The sequence below is a fragment of the Elephas maximus genome, chromosome 23 (assembly GCF_024166365.1).
Source record: "Elephas maximus indicus isolate mEleMax1 chromosome 23, mEleMax1 primary haplotype, whole genome shotgun sequence".
NCBI classification, from domain to species: domain Eukaryota; kingdom Metazoa; phylum Chordata; class Mammalia; order Proboscidea; family Elephantidae; genus Elephas; species Elephas maximus.
In genome coordinates this window covers 14,060,866-14,085,261 of record NC_064841.1, presented here as the reverse complement: position 1 = coordinate 14,085,261, position 24,396 = coordinate 14,060,866, and the positions used below count along the sequence as shown (strand labels likewise).

At 38.8% G+C, this 24,396-nt stretch overlaps 1 pseudogene; it reads left to right on the top strand.

Moving 5' to 3' along the window:
- Window positions 1-6,308: 6,308 nt before the first annotated feature.
- The window catches only part of LOC126066230 (protein Shroom3-like), a 35,484-nt pseudogene continuing 17,396 nt past the window's right edge, over window positions 6,309-24,396 (top strand).

Below are 24,396 nucleotides of genomic sequence, written 5' to 3'. Positions count from 1 at the left end.
AATGGAGATGTCTGGATGGTGAATGCAGATATGCATATGAACATGGCTTCCCTGTGGGGCCCTGAGTATTTGACTGCAATCCCTTCTAGAAAATTGCAGTGAACTGGGCTGTTGCATCAAATCTGATGTGGGAACAGTAGCTTCTCCCTATGAGGTATGCCAGCCAAAACTTTATAATTGCCTATGGTCAGGCCTGAAAGATCACACAGGATTTTGGACTACAGCGGGATTCCTCAGATTGCTAACTGAAGAGGGAAATAAAAACATTGCTAACTTAAGAGAAAAAGAATATTTTGAAATCCATCACTAGTTTAATTTACATAGATATATATCGTACAAATTTTCTTGAAAAATTAATGCACTTTTCCATTCTAACCTAACCAAATAACTCCCTCACATTTCTTCTTCTCAAAAACTCACATTTAAAGATTAAAACTTTCCTAATACGCTGTCTCAGTCTTCAACAATAAAGGGCATGCATTCTTCATATGACAACGATGACAAGACAATGTATATTCATAGGTCTTTACACTTTATACTGAGTCAAGCTTCAATGATTTTAATTACTGCAGTCACCGTAGTATAAAATCGGTAATGTAAAGCAGTCTACTGCTTAGCAATATAAAAATTAAGTCGTGATACGCCATGTTTAGAAATATTAACTTTTGATAGTATCACATCATCAATAAACCTACTATATGCCTATCTACAATCTTATACCTGTCACCTACTGGGTTAAATCTAATACGCATATTGGGAAAGCTGCATTTAGCAGTTGGCATTTCTCAGAAAGGACTGTCTCAATTATCATAAGATTTAGTCATATGTCTGGATAAAGTCTGGTTGACTTTGTTTATTTCATAGTTAACCAGGTTAAAGAGGGTATGATGTCTCTTCTTTTATGTGATAATTTTCAAGGAAATGTTTAGGCATTATTTATGCCTCTATATATACCAGGAAAGTCTTCATAAACTCTTTTGAAGATGACTTACATATACCAGGAAAGTCTTCATAAACTCTTTTGAAGATGACTAAATTTTCAATACTTAATAATACTATTATTATATACTATAAAGTAGGAGACCCTGGTGGCCTAGTGGTTAAATGCTACAACAGTTAACCCAAAGGTCAGAAGTTCAAATCCACCAGGCGCTCCTTGGGAACTCTAGGGGCAGTTCTATTCTGTCCTATAGGGTTGCTAGGAGTTGCAGTTGACTCGATGGCAACAAGTTTTTTTGTTTTGTTTTGTTTTTTAATAGAGTAGAAAGGTGATGGGTGCAGAATTTTTGAAAAAAATTTTTTTTTTTTTTAATGATAATGTTCTAAAATTGATTGTGGTAATGAATGACCATATCTGTGCATACACTAAAAATCATTGAATTGTGTATTTTAAATGGGTGCATTGCATGGTATGTGAATTATATCTCAGTAAACCTGTTACGGGAACCCTGGTAGTATAGTGGTTAAGTGCTAAGGCTGCTAACCTAAAGGTCGGCAGTTCAAATCCACCAGGTGCTCCTTGGAAACTCTATGGGGCAGTTCTACTCTGTCTTATAGGGGCGCTATGAGTCAGAATCGACTTGACGGCAACGGGTTTGGTTTTTTTTTAAAGCTATTATTACCAGTTTACTAGTGTATGAAGCTACATTATATGCTGATTTTCTCTACTCAGTGCTAAAGGAGAACAGCTAGGACCTCCTTTCAAGGCTGACAACTAAAGAGAAAGAGAACTCCACAGTGAGTGAAGAACATACTGTGGTGGCCCACCCAGATCCCTTCAGGAGTCTGGCTCTTATTCTCTCAGCCACCTCTAGGCATTGCCTTCTGGAAGAGAGCTGCCCTGCCCGTATGTATGCCCTCTCCTCAGATCGTACTTAGTGACAAATGCATATGGAAACACACAGGCCTGGCCCACTTGCCTTGATGGCGGCCAACTCTGAGGTGCCATCCCAGTTTCAAAGCACGACAAGATCAGTTGAGGCCTCTGCTACAACCTCATCATGTTCCAGCTTCTCCCTCTGCCCAATACTGCTTTCCTCACTCCTTCACTGGTGTTATTCCCAAGCGATCGCCTCCTGTTGAAGCACACTGTCAATCTGTTTCTCATGGGAACCAATCTAAGATAACGAGTCACAATGTCTTGTTTTTCAAGCGTGTTTTCCATTTAGAAAGCTTTTTTTTTTAATTTATAAAATATCTACCCCCCATTCACTAGGTAACCAAACCAAACATTTTCCCACTGAGTCAACTGACTCATGGTGACTTCATGTATTACATAGGAGAAATACTCCATAGGTTTTCCTTGGCTGTAATCTATATGGAAGCAGATCTCCAGGGCTTTCTTTTGCAGCACAACTGGATGGGTCCGAACCATCAACCTTTAGGCTAGTAGTCAAGTGCAAACACCGAGCCACCCAGGCACCTATTCGCTAGGTGGTGGTTATTTTCGTTAAGTGTCACTGAGTCAATTTTGACTCATATCAGCCCCATGTGACAAAGCAGAACTGCCCCATAGGGTTTTCTAGTATGTAATGTTAATAGGAACAGATCACCAGGTCTTTCTCCTACGGAGTTGCTGGATGAGTTCGAACCACCAACTTTTCCAGTAGCAGCTAGGTGCTTAAACATTGCACCACCAGGGTTCCTTTTTCACTAGGTACTCTCAACAATCTGTTCATTATTCTAGTAGCAGTTCAAAAATAATCTCTTAGAAGGCTTTACCTGAACTGACCTGCCCCTAACAAGAAACTGCTACCTGTGCTACCATACCACTTTGCTTGTGGCAGTTTTCCAGCATGTATCTTTCAGTAATTTGGCGAGTTAGAATTAAATGTCATGGAGAGGACTGTATTTGACAGAATTTCAGGAGGGGTTTGGACAACCAAATTTGCTTAGGGCACTGGGGTACAGATGTAAGGTAGTAGGTTTGGTACCTGAGAAAAGCAAATAAAGCAGAGAATGAGAATATACTATCAGGGTCCTCCATGTACTAGGTGGGTAACTAGGAGGAAGTGTGTGGGCTTTGAAGGCAGGGAAGGATCAGTGTTGGTGGTATGAACATGGCTAAGGCCGTGCAGGACATTCTATGATGCAGCATTATATGCCACAAATCAAGAGTAAGGTCACTGCATCTAAGCACTTCTGAGCAACATTGCATCTCTTCTGGAAAACAATAAAGGAGGCCTAGTTCCATGTTCTGGCTTGATATGGACAAGGCTAATAGAGCATATCAAGTCACAGGATCTCAGAGTGAAGCATAAGAAGGTGAGAACGGCACAGAAATGTGGCACTAGGACCCTTGGCACTCCTAAGAAGAGTCCTAGAGGTCTGTGCCTTCTTCCCTGGAAGCACCTGTGGCTTATGGGTAGATTGTACGGATCTTCATCATTCTCCTATTGGTAGAACGTGAGTAATGTGACGGGTTTCAGGGGGACATTCTAATGGACATGTCTAGGCATACCCATGTACCTATGTACCTTTATAAGCAAAGCTCAAATGTCCTCTCAGCTCCATTCCTTCAAACCAAAATTAACTTTTCACTGATCTTTGCTCTTCTTCCTAAGGCCGTTCTATCAGAGCTGGGAGTTTATGTCTCCCTGGTTGCGTCCTCCTAAGGCTAAAAACATCAGTCAGAATCGCTGTCATTGTTGCTGTTGTTGTTATCATTACATGCTCAATAGTTCTACCTTATTTAGGAACACAAAAGTTATCCTTAATACATATCAAAATATTTATCAAGATAAGTGGCTCCGTTTCAGTACATTTTGCCTTGTATAAAGAGCAAAGATCTTGACTCATGCCGTTGACTCTTCTATTTCAAAGTGACAATTTATAAACATAAGTAAAATCTCTGTTGAAAGTAAAGACAATTTCCTACAGCAAAAAAGGAACCCAAGCCATTTGGGAATAAAAACCAACATAAACAAATGAAAAGTCACCACAATAACTGCCTATCTGCAAGGCAGCCTATAAAATAACAACAGTGGGGCAAACAAATACAGTGTTGGGAGTGTATAACGCACCACAGGGGAGCTGGTAAAATGATATGCCTGGAATTATGGCTCTCCTATGTTTTGTTTTGTTTTTTTTTTTATGGTGTAGAAAGATCTTCTAGCCAGGAATTTTATAAAAGACAGTAAGAATTATAAAGAGAAACATACATGTACTTGATTTCAAAAAGCAAGGTTAAAATGATTGAGGCCAACTTAGCGATATCCATACCATCTCTGAGAATGACACAGAGTTTAAAGGTCCTCTACAAAACCCCACTCTTTATCTGGGGTATTTTGATAGAGCTCTCAGAACTGAAAATAGAGCAATCCATGGCCTCTTGGTCAAATACTGGCTTCTTATCACAACTTAACAGAAAGTGAGATGAAGCTTGTCAGGAAGAAAATATGGAGCATTTTGGTGGAAAATCTACTACAACTAGGCTGCATACAATTATTTGATGAATTTAAAATAAGGCCAGATTGCCAGAATTATTTCCCAGCAAAGACATTGCTGAATGACACAGAATTGATGTGTTTCAGGAAAAGCTGATAAGGGACAGCCAACACTAATCAAATTCCAGACTCTAACAGCCTAAGGGAGTTCAAACTCTGTAAGCCATGGGCCCGAATTACAGCCAATTCCATCAGAGTCAGGGTAACAACATGCTTACCTGGGTAAGCATGTCTCACCTCAGTTGTTACAAACATAAATGATAAATTCTAACCTTTTCTCCTTCAACAGCCCTTTTAAAACACTCTTAGGGATTTAAAACAGGCTTAAAGCAACCATATGTTAGAACCTGTTCAAAATGCAAAGAGCCCTGGTCAAGTGCTCGGCTACTAACTGAAAGGTTGGCAGATCAAACCCACCAACCACTCTGCAGGATAAAGAGGTGGCAGTCTGCTTCCTTGAAGATTTACAGCCTTGAAAACCCTATGTGGCAGTTCTGCTCTGGGTTACTATGACTCAGAATTGGCTCGGTGGCAATGGGTTTGGTTTTTCAGTTGGTTCAGAATACCAGGACAGTACTATCCTGCACTTGGTATTTAGGATTTGACTTATTCCCCTAGTTACGTCTAGTTAGAACAAACTGGGAAACAGCTGGAGATAATCTCAACTGCTCTGAGGAGGCAGTGTTAGGTTGGAGTCCCCAGAAGCCAACCCTGAGAGAAGCATCTGGGTGCAAGTGATTTATTAAATGCTTCCAGGGAAAATTACGGGTGGAAAATGCAGGACAGAGGAGCGGAAGCCCAACAAGGGGGCTATCTCTGGCAAAGTCCTCCAGAGGGCAGCCTCAGCCTGATCTCAGAGGGAAACTACAGTTTAAACCACTCCTCAGAGCTGTTCTAAGTTCAGGGAAAGCTGATCTTTAGTACTGTAGCAACAACTGGCCATTGGCTACGGCTGTCTCCAGGGATACAAGCTCCCAGGTACTTTCTGCTGTCTCTGTACCTTAGATCATGCAGGTTCCAGTATCCTAAGTTCATTCCTCTGGTAAAGCTGCAGATTCTGGCTGTTGGAAGGGAAATAACACGAAGCTGGCAAGTAGGGGAAGAAGGGTAAGCAGTAAAACAATAAAAGGGATCCAAAGAATATCAGCATTTCTTCCCACAGGGGCCCTCCGTAAGGATGGCTGTAAAGCTTAACCATACCACTCTGTTAACAATTAGCCATAAGAGCCAAAGAAATGGGCATTAATATCCAGTCGAGGCACAGCCCCACCAGGAAAAGTCCTATTACAGAGGAAGCATTTGAGAAAGGCTTTGAAGGATAAATGTATATTTTCAAAAGAGCATATAAGATAGAGCATTCTCGGAATAAAAGTAGGATGAACAAAACTGTGGACTTAAAAAATAGAGATAGAATAATTCTGAGATAAAAGGGATAAAACATTCTGGGTTTCTATAGGACAGGGAGTAATTCCTTTCAAAGAGAAGTTACGATAATTTAGTGGGTCTGCTTTATTAAGGAGCCCTGGTGGCACAGTTGTTAAGAGTTATGGCTACTAGCCAAAAGGTCAGCAGTTCAAATCCACGAGCCGATCCTTGGAAACCCTATGGGGTAGTTCTATCCTGTCTTATAAGGTCACTATGAGTTGGAATCAACTCAATGGTAATGGGTATATGTATATATATACTTTATCGAACAATCCACAACTCGCTATCAGTTTGTACTACTGTGGTGGCTTGTGCGTTGCTGTGACGCTGGAAGCTCTGCTGCCGATATTTCAAATACAAGCAGGGTCACCCTTGGTTTCAACAGAGCTTCCAGACTAAGACTGACAGGGAAAAAGGACCAGATCTCTTCTTGAAGAAATGACCAATAAAAACCTTATGAACAGCAGTGGAACCTTGTCTGATCCAGTGCCAGAAGAGCCCCTCAGGTAGGAAGGCACTCATAATACGACTGGGGAAGAGCTGCCTCCTGAAAATAGAGTTGATGTTAATGACAAGGATGGAGTAAAGCTTCTGGGACATTCATTTGCTGATGCTGCATGACTCAAAAGGAGATGAAACAGCTGCAAACATCCGGTAATAATCGGAATGGGGAATGTACAATTACAAATCCAGGAAAATTGGAAGTTGTCAAAAATAAAATGGAATGTTTGAAGAATGATATCCTAAGCAGTGGTGAGCTAAATGAAGTGGTATTGGCCATTTTGAAACACACAATCCTATGGTCTACTAAGGCAGAAAAGAACAGCAGCGCATTTATTGTCAAACAGAACAGTTCAAGATCTATCCTGAAATATAATGCTGTCAGTGATAGGATAATATCCATACACCTGGAAGGAAGACCAGTTATTATGACTATTATTCACCAACCACTAATTCCAAAGATAAAGAAATTGAAGATTTTTACCAACTTCTACAGTCTGAAAATGATCAAACACACAATTAAAATGCATTGACAATTACTGATGAATGGAATGTGAAAGTTGGAAATGAAGAAGGATCAATAGTTGGAAAATATGCCCTTGGTGATTGAAATGACACAGGAGACAGCATGTAGAATTTTGCAAAATCAGCTTATTTATTGGAGATATCTTTTTTTCAACAACATAAACAGCAATTATATACGTGGACCTCACCAGATGGAATACAGAAATCAAACTGACTACATCTGTGGAAAGAGATTACGGAGGCCCTCAATATCATCAGTCAGAAGAAGGCCAGGGACCTACATCAATTACTCATAAGCAAGTTCAAGTTGAAGCTAAGAAAATTAAAACAAGTACACCAGAACCAAAGTATGACCTTGAGTATATCCTACCTGAACTTAAGACCATCTCAAGAATAGATTCAATGCACTGAACATTAATGACAGAAGAGCAGACAAGTTGTGGGATGACATCAAGGACATCATACATGAAGAAAGCAAAAGGTCATTAAAAAGGCAGAAAAGAAAAAAAAATACTAAAATGGATGTCATAAATGACTCTGAAACTTGCTCTTGAACGCAGAGTAGCTAACAGAATGAAACAAATGATGAAGTAAAATAACCGAACAGAAGATCACAAGGGGCAGCACGAGAAGAATATTTCATTATAATGAAATGTGCAAAGACCTGGAGTTAGAAAACCAAAAGAGAAGAACCTGCTTGGCATTTCTCAAGCTGAAAGAACTAAAAAACTTCAAGCCTCTAGTTGCAGTATTGAAGAATTCTATGGACAAGAAATTGAATGACTCAGAAAGCATCAAAAGAAGATGAAAGGAATACAGAATCACCATACTGAAAAGAATTGGTCTATGTTTAACCATTTTAGGAAGTAGCATATGATCAAGAACTGATGATATTGAAGGAAGAAGTCCATTGTGTGCTGAAGGCATTGGGGAAAAACAAGTCTTCAGGGATTGATGGAATATCAATTGAGATGTTTCAACAGATGGATGCAATGCTGGAAGTACTCACTGTCTACGCCAGGAAATTTGGAAGACAGCTACATGGCCAACAGATTGGACAAGATCCATATTTCTTCCCATTCCAAAGAAAGATGATCCAACAGAATGCAGAAATTATCCAATAATACCATTACTATCATGTGCAAGTAAAATTTTGTTGAAGGTAATTCAAATATGGTTGCAGCCGTACATCGAAAGGGAACTGCCAGAAATTCAAGCCAAGTTCAGAATTAGACATGGAACAACAGATATCATTTCTAACATCAGATGGATCTCGGCTGAACAAACAGAATGCCAGATAGCTATTTACCTGTGTTTAATTGACTACGCAAAGGCATTCAACTGTGTGGATCATAACAAATTATAGATAACATTGTGAACAATGGGAATTCCAGAACACTTAATTGTGCTCGTGAGTAACTTGTACTTAGACCAAGAGGTAGTCAATCATATAAAACAAGGGGATACTGCATGGCTTAAAATTAGGAAAGGTGCGCGTGAGTGTTATAGCCTTTTACCATGGATCTGTATGCTGAGCAAATAATCCGAGAAGCTGGACTATATGAAGAAGAATGCAGCATCAGGATTGGAGGAAGACTCATTGACAACCTGCGAAATGCAGGCGACACAACCTTTCTTGCTGAAAGTGAAGATCCCTTGAAGCACTTACTGTTGAAGAGCAAAGACTATAGCCTTCAGCATAGATTACGCCTCAACATAAAGAAAACAAAAATCCTCACAACTGGACTAATAAACATCACGATAAATGGTGAAAACACTGAAGTTGCCAAGAATTATATTCTACTAGGATTCACAATCAATGCCCATGGAAGCTGCAGTCAAGAAATCAAATGATGTATTCCATTGGTCATATCTGCTGCCAAAGACCTTTTTCAAGTGTTAAAAAGCAAAGATGTCACCTTGAGGACTAAGGTGCTTCTGATCCAAGCCATGATATTTTCGATCGCCTCATATGCATGTGAAAGCTGGACAGTGAATAAGGAAGACCGAAGAATTGACGCCTTTGAATTATGAGGTTGGTGAAGAATATTCAATATACCATAGACTGCCTGAAGAATGAACAAATCTATTCGGAAGAAGTACAGCCAGAACGCTCCTTATAAGACAGGATAACGAGCCTTCGTCTCACGTACTTTCGACATGTTATCAGGAGGGACTAGTCCCTGAAGAAGGGCATCATTCTTGGTAAAATAGAGGGTCAGCGAAAAAGAGGAAGACCCTCAACGAGGCGGACTGACACTGTGGCTGCAACAATGGTCTCCAATACAGCAACTATCGTGAAGATGGCGCAGGACACGGCAGTATTTCCTTCTGTGGTACACAGAGTCGCTATGAGTTGGAACCCACTCAACGGCACCTAAGAACATCACCATCAAAATCATTGGTTGTTAACTTGTTAGTAATAGGAAGTTATCAGAGTTTTTAAACCGTAAAATGTTATGTTTAAATCTTTGCTTCAGAAAGGATAATCTACCAATGCTATGTTGAATGGCTTGAAAAGTGCTCCAGTCAGAGTCCTAAGATCTTGAACTCGGATCCCAGACAGAGAATGGAAAAGAATAAACTGCAGATATGGCATCTACAGGATTTGAGAGCATCCCAGATAGAGAATTAAATTTGTGTATAGCTTTTTTAATGTTGATAACTCAACAAGTTGATTTGAGAGGGATGATAACTCAGTCATTATGTTTGCTTTTTCACATCCTAATTACTTGCAAAACTAATTTGAGGGATATTACAATTCTCAAAATAAGATAAATTATAAATGTAACTCACTCTAAGAGTGTTTTGATAAGGGGGAAAAAAGGCTTTCTCCAAACAGAAAACAGAGAACAAAGACTCTTTTTAAATATGTGATACTAACTCCAGCTGGTATCCATTAATCATTAGTAAATGTTTCTTTGCATACTTTGAACAGCAAACATTATATGGATAGCACATGCCTAGAAGAAAATAAGCTATCTCTAGATTTATTACAAGGACAGACCTTTTGTGGACACCAAACAGGGTAGCCTAGATGGCCAAACCACTATACAAATCATTATTATTTGGTCATACGAGGAATTGAATGTACATGTCTGATTTGGGGATAGAAGTACCCTGCACTGTTGTCCAGGAATACATGCCTAGGAGGATACAGCTGTGTAAACCTTGTTAGAGAGAAAAGAGAGGGAAAATGGGCTTTTACTTCTACATAAGTATGTAAATTCAAGCATGTACCTTTTGAACTTGCGCGATACAGGACACTTAGTGCTTACCCCACCATGGTTGGATCCAAGTAAAGAATAAATCAGATAAACACACACCAATATCTATGGTCTCTCACCTGTTCCACTAACTAGCTGACATCTCTGCCTGAAAGAAACCACATCTGGGAAAAAGCAAGGGACTTACTTTCCTGGTGCCTTCAAGTGAGTAAACTCAGATTGCAGAAAACCAGGTAATCTGCTGCTTAAAGGTCTCTCTGCCCTTTCGCCATGTAGGAGAGATGACTATCCAGAGGGAGGAAGAGGAGAGAAGACAATATACAACGAATGTATGATCTCATACGCCCAAGTCATCAACATCAGATGAAGGAAATATGGAAATCTCGGTTAAGGTGTAGGGAAGTGGAAGAAAAGACATATCAAGAGGGCCTGATGAGGAAGGTAAGAAGAAAAAAAAAAAGTCCTAACTATAGCCTGAGTAAGTGGATTGCATAGCTCCCTTTGTTGACTAAAACGAAGCAAAAAGAAGAGGGAAACTTTAAGAGGAAGCCTTATAAACAATCCTTTATAATCCTTAATTAATCCTTAATTAATTTAATTATATTAATCAGCTTCCTTCAGTTGCAAATAAGACAAATCCAACTCCGATCAGCTTTATAACAGGGTGATATTTGTCCCCAAGGCTGGGAAGGATTGCGGCCTGTCTCATATAATCAAAGGAAGAGACGTAGCAACCATTTCCTCAGAACCCAGAATGTGGGGCACAGTGATGCCAAGACTCTTCTCCATCTTCCTCCTCTCTTTTTATCCCTGTTTCTTTTTTAGTCCCTCTTACTGTAAGCCCTGGTACCACAGTGGTTATGAGCTCAGCTGTTAACCAAAAGGTCAGCAGTTTGAATCCACCAGCTGCTCTTAGAAACCCTGTGGAGCAGTTCTACTCTGTCCTACAGGGTTGCTATGAGTCGGAATCAACTCCACGACAACAACTTTCGTTTTCTGGTTTTACTGTAAAGAGATCCTTTCTGTGTGAAGGACAACATGACTGCAGGCAGCCTTAGTGTAACAGTCCCAGTATGGAGAAGAGTTTCTTCCTCATTACTTCTAAATGCAAATCCCAGGGAAGGACACTGAATGACCTTGTTTGGCTTACACACCTGACTCACTGCCAAAAAAGACGGGGTAAGGTCATTGGTCAAGCCTGAGCCATTCTTGCCTCTTTGTCCAGTGCACAACTTTCCATCACAGGATTACCAACAGCAGCCATACTCTTTTCCCACACATTCCATTAGAAGAAAAGTCTCCTTGTAGTATAACTTAGCTATAACATATATAACCCCAAAACAGTCAACTCTTCTCCAGAAGGAGACAATTTAGTCACGTCCATTTCTTGCATCCAGTTCCCAGCCCTGGAGTCCAGGGAAATGTTCATTCTCCTCCACCAGGTCCAGACATGGTTCTTCAGGCTTAGACAAATCTAGCTCAGTGGCAAATGTTTGCACCCTCAAAATGCCAATATGAAATGGTGAATGAAAGTTAGAATAAAACAGACCCCAAAATCCCACGTAGACAAGAGGAATATAGAATATACAAGTAACTATGCAAGAATTGCCACATTTTTGAAGTAACAATGGTTCATCTCCCCCCAGGAGAATGAGTAACATGTCCAACTATCTTTTAAATCCTACATGCATAGTCTTCCTTGCCTCTTTTGCCCCATATCCTCACCTGAGAGGGTGCCTGGGAGGGATATTCTTCTCGCCCAGGTACAAGTGCCTGACAATTGTACTTAAACATTGAACCTAGGATTTTAATTGTCCAACCTTGGGTTTCTTGAAAATCAAATTCCCTTAAACACTGCACTTGAATTTAATTCTGGACCAACCCGTTATCTGATAAACAACACTATAAGACATTGATGGTTCCGTGGTAGAATTCTTGCCTTCAGTGCAGGAGACCCAGGTTTGAGTTCTGCCCGAGGCACTTTATGCATAGCCACCACTCATCTGCCAGTGGAGGCTTGCATGTTGCTGTGATGCTGAACAGGTTTCAGCCAAGCTTCTAGGCTAAGACAGACTAGGTAGAAAGGCCTGGTGATCTATTTAATCCCAAAAACCAGCCACTGAAAACCCTATGGATCACAATGGTTGGATTCACAACTGACTGTGGGGATGGCACAGACCTGAGAAGCACTCTGTTCCATAGTTCACAAGGTGGTCATGGGTCAGGGGCCAACCTGGAGGCAGCTAACAACAATAGCAAATAAACTATACTAAAAAAAAAAATTATAGCGCCATGGTTTCTCAATACGGACCCTCCTGAATTTTTTACAGTTTTAATCTTCGAGTATATTGAAAGAGTCTCAAGTGTTTTGCTTAGGAATTGAAAACATACATTATATATAAATCTTGAACTACGTACTCACTTATTGTTTATACTAGGGTTTCAGTTGATTCTATTGGCTTTTCAGGTATAAAATTATATCATCGAAAAGTATTAAGAAATTTAATCTTTATATCCATCCCATTGCTGTCTATATCAAACTCATAGCAACTATATATATATATATATTCCTAATTTTACTATCTCAGTCCCACTTCTTTCTTCCCTCTTCAGAAGTTACCAATATAAAAATACTAATACAAAGTTAGTTTTTTGTTTTTGTTTTTTTTTTTTGTCCTTTTGCTACCTTTTAAAATACACACACACTAGGGTATGGTTCACACATTTTAATATAATAAAATTCATCATATTCTATGCATTTAGTGTGACTTGGATATTTTAATTCATTGTCTTTAGCTAACCTTTAAGCATTTCCTTCTTAGATAAGACAGTTTTTTTGACCTTCTTGATTTCAGGGTTAAATGCTTGATCATGATTTTCATCACTTGGTGGTATCACATTTTTCATATTGCTTTTTTCTATAGTCAGCTTCCTTTGTTTTTTCCTCTTTGCTGAATATTTCACAGGGCCCTATACAGCTCCCTTTGCGATTATTACTTTGGCTGTTGGCCATTATTTCTAGACCAAAGAGTTGCTGAAAAATATGACAGCGAAGTAATGGAGAAGTATGGTGGTTCATTAGGCAGTTTAAATTTTTTGTTATGTTTTACCTCTCCATTGTTTTGGATTTAAATCATACAATGTCTATTATTTTACTCTTTACTATTTCTGTCACTGAACTTTTTTGTTTCAGCAAAACTTAAAAAGACTTATTAATTTTGTCCATCATCTAAATAGCACACTATTACTCTCTTCCAAACTTCCCTTGCTCTTATCCCAACTCATAGAATTCTCTTCTGGAATTTTTCTTCCAATTTAACGTTAAATATTAGTCAATACTTATTTGTGCCTTTTACCATTTTCTTTCTTATTTTTTTTGTTTTTGTTTTTGGTATTTAAAGCTTCATTTCTCTTGTAGCTGAGGTACATACTTTAAATTTTTTTAGCAACTATCTGTTGGTAAATTTTATGAATACTTAGTTGTCTAAAATTTTCTTAGGAGTCATTTCTTATAAATATTACCTCTCTATAATTTTTCTTGTTGTTTCTTCTAGAAATTCTACTGTGTATATGTTGGGGCCACTACTATTTAAGTTGCCCCTCAAAGCTCTTCACTATCTTTTTGATGTATTTGGGAGGTTTCCTCATTTGAACTCCTAGTTCATTTATTAATTCAGTTCTGTTTACTTTAGTATTTAGCTTGATTACTAAGTATTCCTTCCCAAAGACTTTATTTTGTATTTCTAAATTTTTCTGCTTTCCTTCACAACCACCTGATGGTGCTTCATAAATGGCCTTTTCATAAACTATTATTTTTTACGTGTTTTCAGTTCCCTCTTTTATCCTTGAAAGATTAAAAAATCCTTATTTTAAAGTGCTTTTCTATTACTTCATCATTTCTATATCCTTGGGTATAAGTCACGTCATATGTGGAGTTTGTGGTCTGTTTTCCATAGTGTTGATTTTCCTCAAGAGCTTTATAATTTCATATTGCTAACTATTTTTCCAAGTGAGATTTCTCCCAACCTTGTTCAGTGTTTTGGAGACCTTCAAGAGGGGCAGTCTTAAAGCAACCTTGGCTTGGCCCTGTGTGTAGCACACTTTTAGAGCAGTTACTGAGTAAGTATCTTGACTCAGAACTGTACCCTGCTTCAGTGGAGCAATTCTGAGCCCTATGCCTTTGGATGAATCCCTCGTGGCATAATGGTTAAGAGTTACAGCTGCTAACCAAAAAAGGTTGGCAGTTCAAATCTACCACGCACTCCTCGGAAATCTATGGGGCAGTTATACTCTGTCCTATAAGGCCTTTGGAGGCAAGGTTCCAAGGTCTATTATGCTGCCGGAGGCATTTGTCTGGGTTTTGACCTTGGACTCCACAATTCCAGCAAGTGGTTACAGTAAGGAGGACATATAGTAAACTGTATGTCCCACAGACACACCCCTCCATGATCACAATTCATAGTTCTACACACAGTTAAAGGAGCCCTGGTGGCATAGCGGCTAAGTGCTTGGCTGCTAACCAAAAGGTCTGTGGTTCAAGCCCACCAGCCACTCCGTGGGAGAAAGATGTGGCAGTCAGCTTCCGTAAAGATTTACAGGCTTGGGAGTCCTTTGGAGCAGTTCTACTCTGTCCTATAGGGTCATGTCAGAATCAAAGCCACAGCAGTGGGTTTAAACATGGTTAAACCACCTGTCCCCAGATTATCATAATGATACCAGATTCTGGTCTTAACACCCTCGCATGTAGCCTGACTAAAGTTCTGATCCCCTCAGAAACAGCCTTTGTATTCCTCTTACTACTAGGGTCCTCTCCATTTCTGGTGTGCAGAGATTTCCTCTTCCTTGTTTTCAAATTAAGCCTTGAGTTGTGTGTTTTTATTCTATTGCTTCTATGTGTTTCAAGAAAGATGAAGGTTTCAGCATGTGTCCAATTTACCATACTGGCCTGGAAATCCTCAACAGTTTATATTTCAATGAATTGTCTGTAATCAAGACACCAGCTCTCTGCACTGGAAGATTATATTGCTCCTGGCTACTTTTACGCCCCTCTGGTTTTCAGGAAAATAACTTAGTCATCATTTTATTTTATGCTGTAACAATTCCTTCTCTTTAGTTGACCACCTTTTTCTCAACTATTCTGACACAGTCACAGCCTGCTTTTGGCAAAGTTGATATGATTGAATTTTGTATTTTAGTCCCACATCTCTCTTTTTGTGGTGTCAAATGGGACTCAAGAATTGTTCCAGAAGCCCCATTGAGAGCTGAGGCCTCTTTGATATTCTTTCTCCTCAGAATCTATTCTACTGCTACAGTGCAAAGATTGTGTCTAACTTCTAGCTTCATCCAAGATGTAATCTGATCTTATTGTCATTGGTTTTACTTCGTTTTGTTCTCCCAGTGTATGTATTCAGGTGGTTTCAGGGTAAAGGACAGGAATAAGATGTCTTTATTCCCTCATTCTAAGTCTCAAATATTCAGATTACACTTAACCCTTAGTTAATTAAAAAGGACCACATAGATTATACAGTGATGGTGTGTCCTGGATTATAGAATTTATAATATTAAAGTATCCTATCTGCTTCTCTACACACTTTCACATACAGTATATGTTCCTTGATTTGAATGTTTACTAGTTTGAAAAATCCATCTCTTGCTAAAATAAACATTTTAAACTATTTTTTATGTTTCCCTATTATAAAGGTAATGGATGATTATTACAAAAATTTTAGGAAAGACAGAAAATGAACATGGAAAAAACCACCATGAGCTTGTGATAATTATCTCCCCACACAATGTTCACAGGATCATCTCCTCTGAGGCAAAAACTTATAAGAAAAATGTTTTTAACACATTACTCCACACTCCATTTTCTGTTTTGTACCCATCTTCAATTCTGGTCACCGCCAATCATTCTTGCACACTACATTTATCAGTCACTCTCAGAACAATTACTTTTCTCACAAGTAGCACAGCTCACAATTGTATCTTATGACAACTAGATAATAATCACATTTACTATAAGCCTCTTTGAGATTTTCTTAATCAGGTTTCTTTAAAAAGTATTAGAATGTTGTTACCAGAAGAGTTAGTAAAAATTAAAAAATATATATATTTGAATGCCTTTGAGAATAATCAAACTTCAACTACAAGGTCCAAGAAGCTAAATTAATTCAGACGGGGAAATTATATATTATATATTATAGATGCTGTTGTTGTTGCTGTTAAAAAAAAAAAAAATGCTGTTAGGGGCCATCAAATCAGTTCCGACTCATAGTGACCCTACATACCACAGAACAAAACACTGCTCGGTCCTGCGCCATCCTTATCGCTGTTCTGCTTGAGCCCACTGTTGCAACTACTGTGTCAATCCATCTCATTGAGGGTCTTCTCTTTTTTACTGGCCCTCTGCTTTACCAAGCATGATTCCCTTCTCTAGGGACTGGTCCCTCCTGATAACACGTCCAAAGTATGTGAGACAAAGTCTCATGATCCTTGCTTCTAAGGAACATAACAGTTGTATTATCTTAAGTTAAATGAAATATAGTATATATTTCTCTAATAGTTAAATTTTGCATAATGAGCATGGGAATTAGCTCTGGTGGTACAACGGTTTAGCACTGGACTGTTAACCAAAAAGTTGGTGGTTCAACCCCCCAGCAGTTCTGCAGGAGAAAGACCTGGTGATCTGCACCCCAATGGGGCGGCTCTACTCTGCCACATGGGGTCAATATGAATCCAAAATTGACTTGATGGTGCCTAACAAGATAAACTCACTTACTTTTTTCCATTAGAACCCATTCTTTGGTTTAAAAAGCTTAATGTCCATTTTGGTTTAATGGTTGGGCATGTTTATGAAAATTGATGGCAAATTAATTAGTTAGGTTAGGGGGCATCCTGGCATTGACTCAACGAACCAAAACCCAACCCATTGCTGTTGAGTCGATTCTGATTCATAGTGACCTTAGGAGGACCATTTACTATTGTGAAATCAACAGATCCCTGCCAGTGCTCCCTGGAGAAGCTGCATGTGTCATTGCATGTAATGGTCTAAATAGGTGTCTTTGAAGAATCACTGTTTGTGAGGTGGAGTCTGCAGTTTCCAAAGTAAATTTTGAGTGCATCACATAGCATATATTCTTTAACTATCCCAAAATAGTCTCCAAAATCTGGCAACAAAATTATCTAGTCCTTTTTCTGCAATGTAATAGCAAATAAACAGAAAGTCGGACAAACGTGTCTTTTTATTTCTACAGATTACTTTCCTATTGGTTGAAACTAGTCAAACACTTGGAGATGTTCTACAACGCCGCCACTGCTTTCCAGATCTGGCATCATTGTGTTGGAGCTCAGGGTACAGACCAGGATGGGGGTGAGTCTACATAGTCTTATTCCAGACACAACTGAGATCATTGCTATAAAAATGGCAGAGGCACTCAGTGTACAAACCCACCTCACTCGCTTCAGATCAGAACACGTGGATACTATTCTAAGCTCTTTTTCTATTTCACTTGAGATGGGAATAAATGGTAACATAGGGTATGACTGATTCTAAAGTGCTTTGAACCACAGAAAAGAATACCACCAAAAGAATAGATGCTAATTAATCATTTAAGAAGTAAGTTTTGACTTGAAAAGAGAACTATTTAGACACATGTCTAAGAGACCTCTTACAATACAAAATACAATTAAATCTATGTCCCTTTCCTTTGAAAAATGGCAATCAGGTCAGCATGTTGCTTTATTATATTTAAGGTATCTATTGTTCACTCCTGAAAATTTAGCCTGGTCCTCTTCTATTTACCTTCTAGTAGCGTTTGCCATCATTTTTTTTTAGATTACAGCTAAGCAGGCAATAACTCATTATTTTAATATTTCAGAATATTAAAAATATGAAATTTAGGAATTGTTTTTCCACAGTTTTGAACACAAAGGATTAGTTTACTCAGCATTTCCAAAAATAAAAAAGGCTCAAAATTTTACTATAACCACATTTTCATGCTAATAATAATGCCAATCCTTAATTAAGTCACTTAACTAAACCTCTGAATACATATTACTTAAAAATCATCAAATTTTGAAAGTATACAAAAACTATCATTTCAAAGGTCTGTGGATTCATCTAAGTATTGCTACATTATAAATTGTTTATTTAATAATATATGCATTGCCAGCAAAACTTTTTAATAGAAGTTTATAAAGAAAATTATCCAGCTGTGAAATTGGAAGCAAAACTGTTGTAGCTCAACTGAATTTTATTTTTTACTATTTTGCCAACAGTAATCTGCACTTGCTTTTATAGGGCCTCCAACTAAAAAGGATTATCTAGTCAGAATATATCAGTACGTAATAAATGTGCTTCATTTCTTCCAAGTTCTTGTAGCTGACAGCCAAAATGAATGTTTGTCTCAGTGCTGGCACCAGGGGTACTTCAGCAGAGACTATTTCATGGACCATTGAACCCTAAAGGACATTGTTTTTAAAGGCTTAGCATCAGAAACAGAGAAGAAAGCCACCAGAGATGCTTTTGCAGGTCCTCCTGACACCAGTGTCTACCTATACCTTAGTATTTTGAAGACACCACCATCCCAAAGATACCAATTATAAACTGCATTACTCAAATCCTTGCAATTTTATTTGTCTGATAAATAAAGTATCTCTATGTATGTATTTGGAAGGTTTGGCAAGTTGTAATATCTTAAATTACAGATTAAATTCAGATACAAAATCCTTTCTTCTCATCATTCAAAATTTTCATCCAATATTCCTGTTCCCTGGAATCCCACCTGACCTTCCAATCGCGAGAAGGCATTACACACTTGGTAACCTTGCACTTCTGCTCTGTGCTATTGCTGTAATATCTTTAAGACATTTATTGATGCCCTTATCACCAAGCACTGTATGTGTTTGTTTATATGCACCTTCCCTATGAAATTGGATTTCTTGAGGGCAAAGTCCAAGTGTTGTATCCTTATATCCTAAAACCAAGCACAGCAACTAAGGTCACTGAAGGAGCTTCATTTTTTTAGTTTTTAAATTGTACTTTAGATGAAGGTTTACAGAGCAAATTAGTTTACTCACTAAACAATTAATACACATACTGTTTTGTGAAATTGGTAGTTTATTTTCTTTAATATTGTTCAGCTATGAAAACAATTGATTCTAGCTACATGGCAAATTTGGAAAGGCACGCAACCTTTAAGTTTTGTGTTTTGGTAATCAGGATTTTTTCCTAATGAAATGATATCAGCTGTGTTTTTTTCTCCTGAATAATTGTTTATGTTTTGTTCTCATACCTTGCTGAACATTTTTACACAAAAGGAACTACAGGCCTTCTTCTATGGTTACAACAGATTTAGTTCAACTAAATCCAAATCCCGTGGTGGACAGAGACCATTGTATTGTTTGTAAGCAACGGATACATATGGTTTGTTTTTGTTTTACCTAAAGCCTTCCAATAATGCATTTCTTTAATTTGGTAACATATAAAATAACTGCATTTTAAATTAGAAAACACCATTAAGATTATCCAGGTTAGCTCTTTCATCTACTAGCATCCATTCTACGGTAATTTTATAAGAAGCATCTACGTATCATTTGCATGTGTCTAAATATTTTGAAAGGGAACTTAATGGGGCAAGGGTTAAGCACTCAGCTGCTAACCGAAAGGTTGGCAGTTTGAACTCACCCAGTGGCTCTGTGGGAAAAGAAATGGCAAGCTGTTTCCGTAAAGATTACAGCAAAAAAAATCCAGTGGGGCAGTTCTACTCTGTCACGCGTGGTTTCTAGCAATTAGAAATGATTCAACAGCAAACAACAATAAATGTTTTAAGTGCATTATATACAAGGTAGCCTGTTACATTTTTGTTTGTAAGTTAGCTATTTCTTTATTTAGTCATATATATATACATATACATATGGTTTGAAGAAACATACAAAATATTTTCAAATTTTTTATAAAACAAAATAGTCAGCGCTTAGAATATAATAAATACCGAGAGAATGACATAGCCAAGGTGAAAGGTTACGCACGCAATAGTAAAGCAGGAATTTGACTTTGTTTTTAGATGCCAAAGGGTGGGGGGGTGTGGGGGGGAAGAAATGTATTTAGTTATATAGTTTCTACTATTTAAAGAGGAAATTGTAAAAAGACAAAAATTTCTTAAGCAAAGTAAGCTTGCCAAACATTGAAATCTCACGCAGGCCTTCATCTGGAGGATATGGAGAGACTGTGTTTTCAAGGGTATTACTATGGCACATGTAATAGGGTAATTTACAAGGATATATTTTTGTGGTATCCCCCAGAAAAGCATAAGGCATATCTTTATAAGACAACTCAGTTAAAACAGCCCCCTGAATTTAATGAATTGAGTTGTTAAAAAGATGCACATAAAGCTCAAAAATACATTCCCCCCCCACCCAGGAAGTAAGCACCATATGACCCAGCTACATATATTTGGTATACTTCCGTATGATTTAAAGCCTACAAGCTGGTCAGAATTCTTAGACAGTGATTCTGAACTTTCCTTTGTCTAAGGAAAACTTTGAGAAATTTGATGAAACCCACAAGCTCTCTCCCTAGAAAATGGCATAAACCCAAAACCAAACCCATTGCTGTCCAGTTGATTCCAACTCATAGCAACCCTACAGGACAGAGTAGAACTGCTCCACAGGGTTTCCAAGGAGTGGCTGATGGATTTGAACTGCTGACCTTTTGGTTAGCCACCAAGCTCTTAACCACTTCACCACCAGGGCTCCAGAAAATGGCATATATGCACATAAATATGAAATTTTAGGAGATGCATGTCTACCTTAAGACCTATCCATAAAAAATAGAACCGGTTAAAGCCTCCTATCTAGATAAATGTATGTCTCTCTGACATTCCTTCAGGCTTAAAGACATAATGAGCAATAGATAATCCAGGAATAAAATCACTAATAAAGGCTGGCATGTGTTTTGTATTGTTAATTAAAGGCAAAGAATAGCCAGTTGGTAGAACTAAAATTCCCTTATATAAACAGAGGTACCTAGGCAAGATTACTTAACATTATTAATGGTCATCTGTATTAGTGTGATAATTAACGGTGGCTGTCACAACTAAAAACCCTCCAAAACTCAGTGCCTTAAACACAATAAAGGATTTTTGTTTGTTTGTTTTTCATTTAAACAAAGCCCTCTGTTCTTACACTAACCAAGGGCACACTAGGCAAATCCCGCCTTAATTGCTAACTGCTTGCTAAGGGGAAACCCTGGTGGCGTAGTGGTTAAGTGCTACGGCTGGTAACCAAGAGGTCAGCAGTTTGAATCCGACAGATGTTCCTTAGAAACTCTATGGGGCAGTTCTACTCTGTCCTATAGGGTCTCTATGAGTTGGAATTGACTCGACGGTAGTGGGTTTGGTTTTTGGGTTTGCTTGCTAAAGATTCGAAACCCTGGTGGTGTAGTGGTTAAATGCTACAGCTGCTAACCATAAGGTCAGCACTTCAAACCCACCAGGCACTCCTTGGAAACTCTATGGGGCAGTTCTACTCTGACCTATAGGGTTGCTATGAGTCAGGATTGACTTGACGGCAACCGGTTTGGGTTTTTTTTTTTTTTTTTTTGGTTTTTGCTAAGGATCAGCAGGAATCCAGTTCCCAACGTGTGGAAATGGATGCGTTCTTCACCTTCCCACTTCTCTATCCTCATCGCCAGCCCCTCGTGGGGCACTCTCTCTCCAGCCCCAGCCATCCAGAGCTGGGTGAGAGCTCATAAGTCAGATGGACACCATCTTTCAGACCAGCTACCTACCCAGAGCTAAGTCAGAGCTCACATATTAGAAGGACCCTTTCTTTGGACTGCCTAAATAGGTAGAAACCAGCCCCTACTGGCTCTCACCACACCTGTGGGTTCATTAATTCGTGGAAACTGCTCACAGAATTCACAGAGAGTGTACCATAGGATTGCTATAGGGTCGCTATGAGTCAGATTCTATTTGATGGCAGTGGGGCAGTGGATTTTTTTTTTTTAATACCATACTCGGGGTTACAGATTTATTATAAACAAACACATAAGGTGAGGTTTGAGAGGGGTCACAAAGCAGAACTTCTGTGTCCCAAAGAGGGATGTGCTACCTCTCGTGTGCATGGTCACCAACCTGAAAGCTCCCCTAGCCTCAGGTTCAGGGCTCTTATCAGTCTCGCCATGTGGCCATGACAGGTTACATCATTCCCCATGAGGCTCAGTCAGTATCAGGTCCCCAGGTGGTCCCTCTACAGCTCAAAAGAACATAGAACAAAGGGTCAAATGGCTTTCTGGAAGGTGATTCCCCACCTAACAGTGGTGTAGGCTTCCCTTTTCCATCTTGAAGCTAGCCATCTGGAACACTTGACCTTTAGGTTAAGGTTCCAGTGAAAGAGGGATATAGGAGATACTGCAGCTTAACTGCTCAGACTCAAGGTAACATTCACCACTTTACTCAGTCTATTGGCCATAATTAACAACATGGTTCCAACCAAACACAACAGTAACCAGAAAATGAACAGAAAAAAAAACATAAGCTATATGATGACCATCATCATCTTTAAACTTCCTACCACTTCACTGAGACAGACATAGGTATTACCTGCAGGTAAAGTCCAGATTTGGGAGGAGGAAGGTCTTAATATCTGCCCCATTCAATTCTCTAGCATTCTGTAATAAATTTGGCATGTTGGAAGTTTAAATTTGAACAAAATATAAAACCTTTCTAGTGAGAATTAGGCTCATATCACTTAAAAGATAGAAAAAAGGGAGGTAAAAGAGTTCAGTTTTTGAAGCAAGACCTTTCTCTTTGCATTATTCTAATACGGTAGGAGACACAAGTTTAGTAAATCATAGAGGCAGTTGGCCAGATAACAAAAATGCTTCAGATAAGAGGAATACGAGGCCTCAACATACCCTCCCCAACCCCTCCCACCCCCGGACGCGCACACACACACACATTTCCTGGCAATAACTAGCCGTTGGCATAAGCTAAGACATTGCTGAACATTTGAGCTTCAGAACCTTGACAATGTCAGGAGAGGAACAATCCAGAACACACTCTGCTCCTACACACCGTGCTATTTCAAATCCCATACATGTCTCATCTCCTCTTCTGCCTCCTTTCACTTACACGTGTTGCTTTCACTGCCGGGGATGCACATTCTGCTGCATTGTTCTTACCTAACTTTTTGCAAGTTGTTCCAAAAGATAGAGCCCAGGCAGATTTAGGGAGTCTTCTCGGACCCCCGTCTTCTCTGGAACAAATTGAGTTTAAGCTATAACACCATCAATGAAGTCTAACATCCAAACTGACTCTTCTTTATTTGGAAACTTTGGGAATTTCCATCTGCCTGCTTCCTCCTCATCCGTATCTTTCCAGGAACGTGTGTCTGTTCAAAATCCCTAAACATAACCAAAACATCCACAATGAGTCATCTGCATTCAAGGAAAACAGATGAACACAACCACAGAGGAAATGCACACCAACTACACATACTGTAGTCTTAGATTCATAAATGAAACAAGACAATCCTAACAACTGATATCTGATGAAATTAAACAACATGAAAGAGATTGAAAAATTTAAATTAATTGAACAGGTGAAAGTGGAGGAATCTATGATGGAAAGAAAAAATTATGTGTCTATTCATAGCAAAAGATGAAAAGTGTAAGAAAAATATACGGATACCTATTTTTTTTTTTATGTAGATAGAGCCAAGAGATAGAATGGCTATCTAATAGTATTTCAGAAGGAAGATCAGTCACTGGAAGAAAGAAATTAATAAAAGAAATATCATCACCAGGATGGAAGGGATCAAAAACTGCTGAGCAAGATTTAAAAAACAAAGACAAATGTCTAGAAATATCTTGCTGAATTTTCATAACTGTAAGTATAAAAAGTAGACAGGAAAAGAAAGAAACAGAAATGAGAATCAACTGTCAATTACATTTTTTATCATATTTTTAATAGCCACTGTCTTAGGCAGGGTTCCCTAGAAAAGCAAAATCAGTAAAGCATATAAAAATAAATTTGGAGAGATTTATATCAAGGAAATGGATCACGAGGTTGCAACTTTCCAAATCCGTGGGTCAGGCTGGAGGCTTCTCCTGACTCATGTAGCCAGCCACAGGGGCTGGTGAACCCAAGATCCAAGATCAGCAGGTCAGAAAGCAGGCTCTTGCTCACAGGCTGCAAAAACCGACCAATCCCAAGATTGGCAGGCAAGATGGCAGGTAAACTGAAAGCTCAAGTTCCAAGAACCAGAGGTCA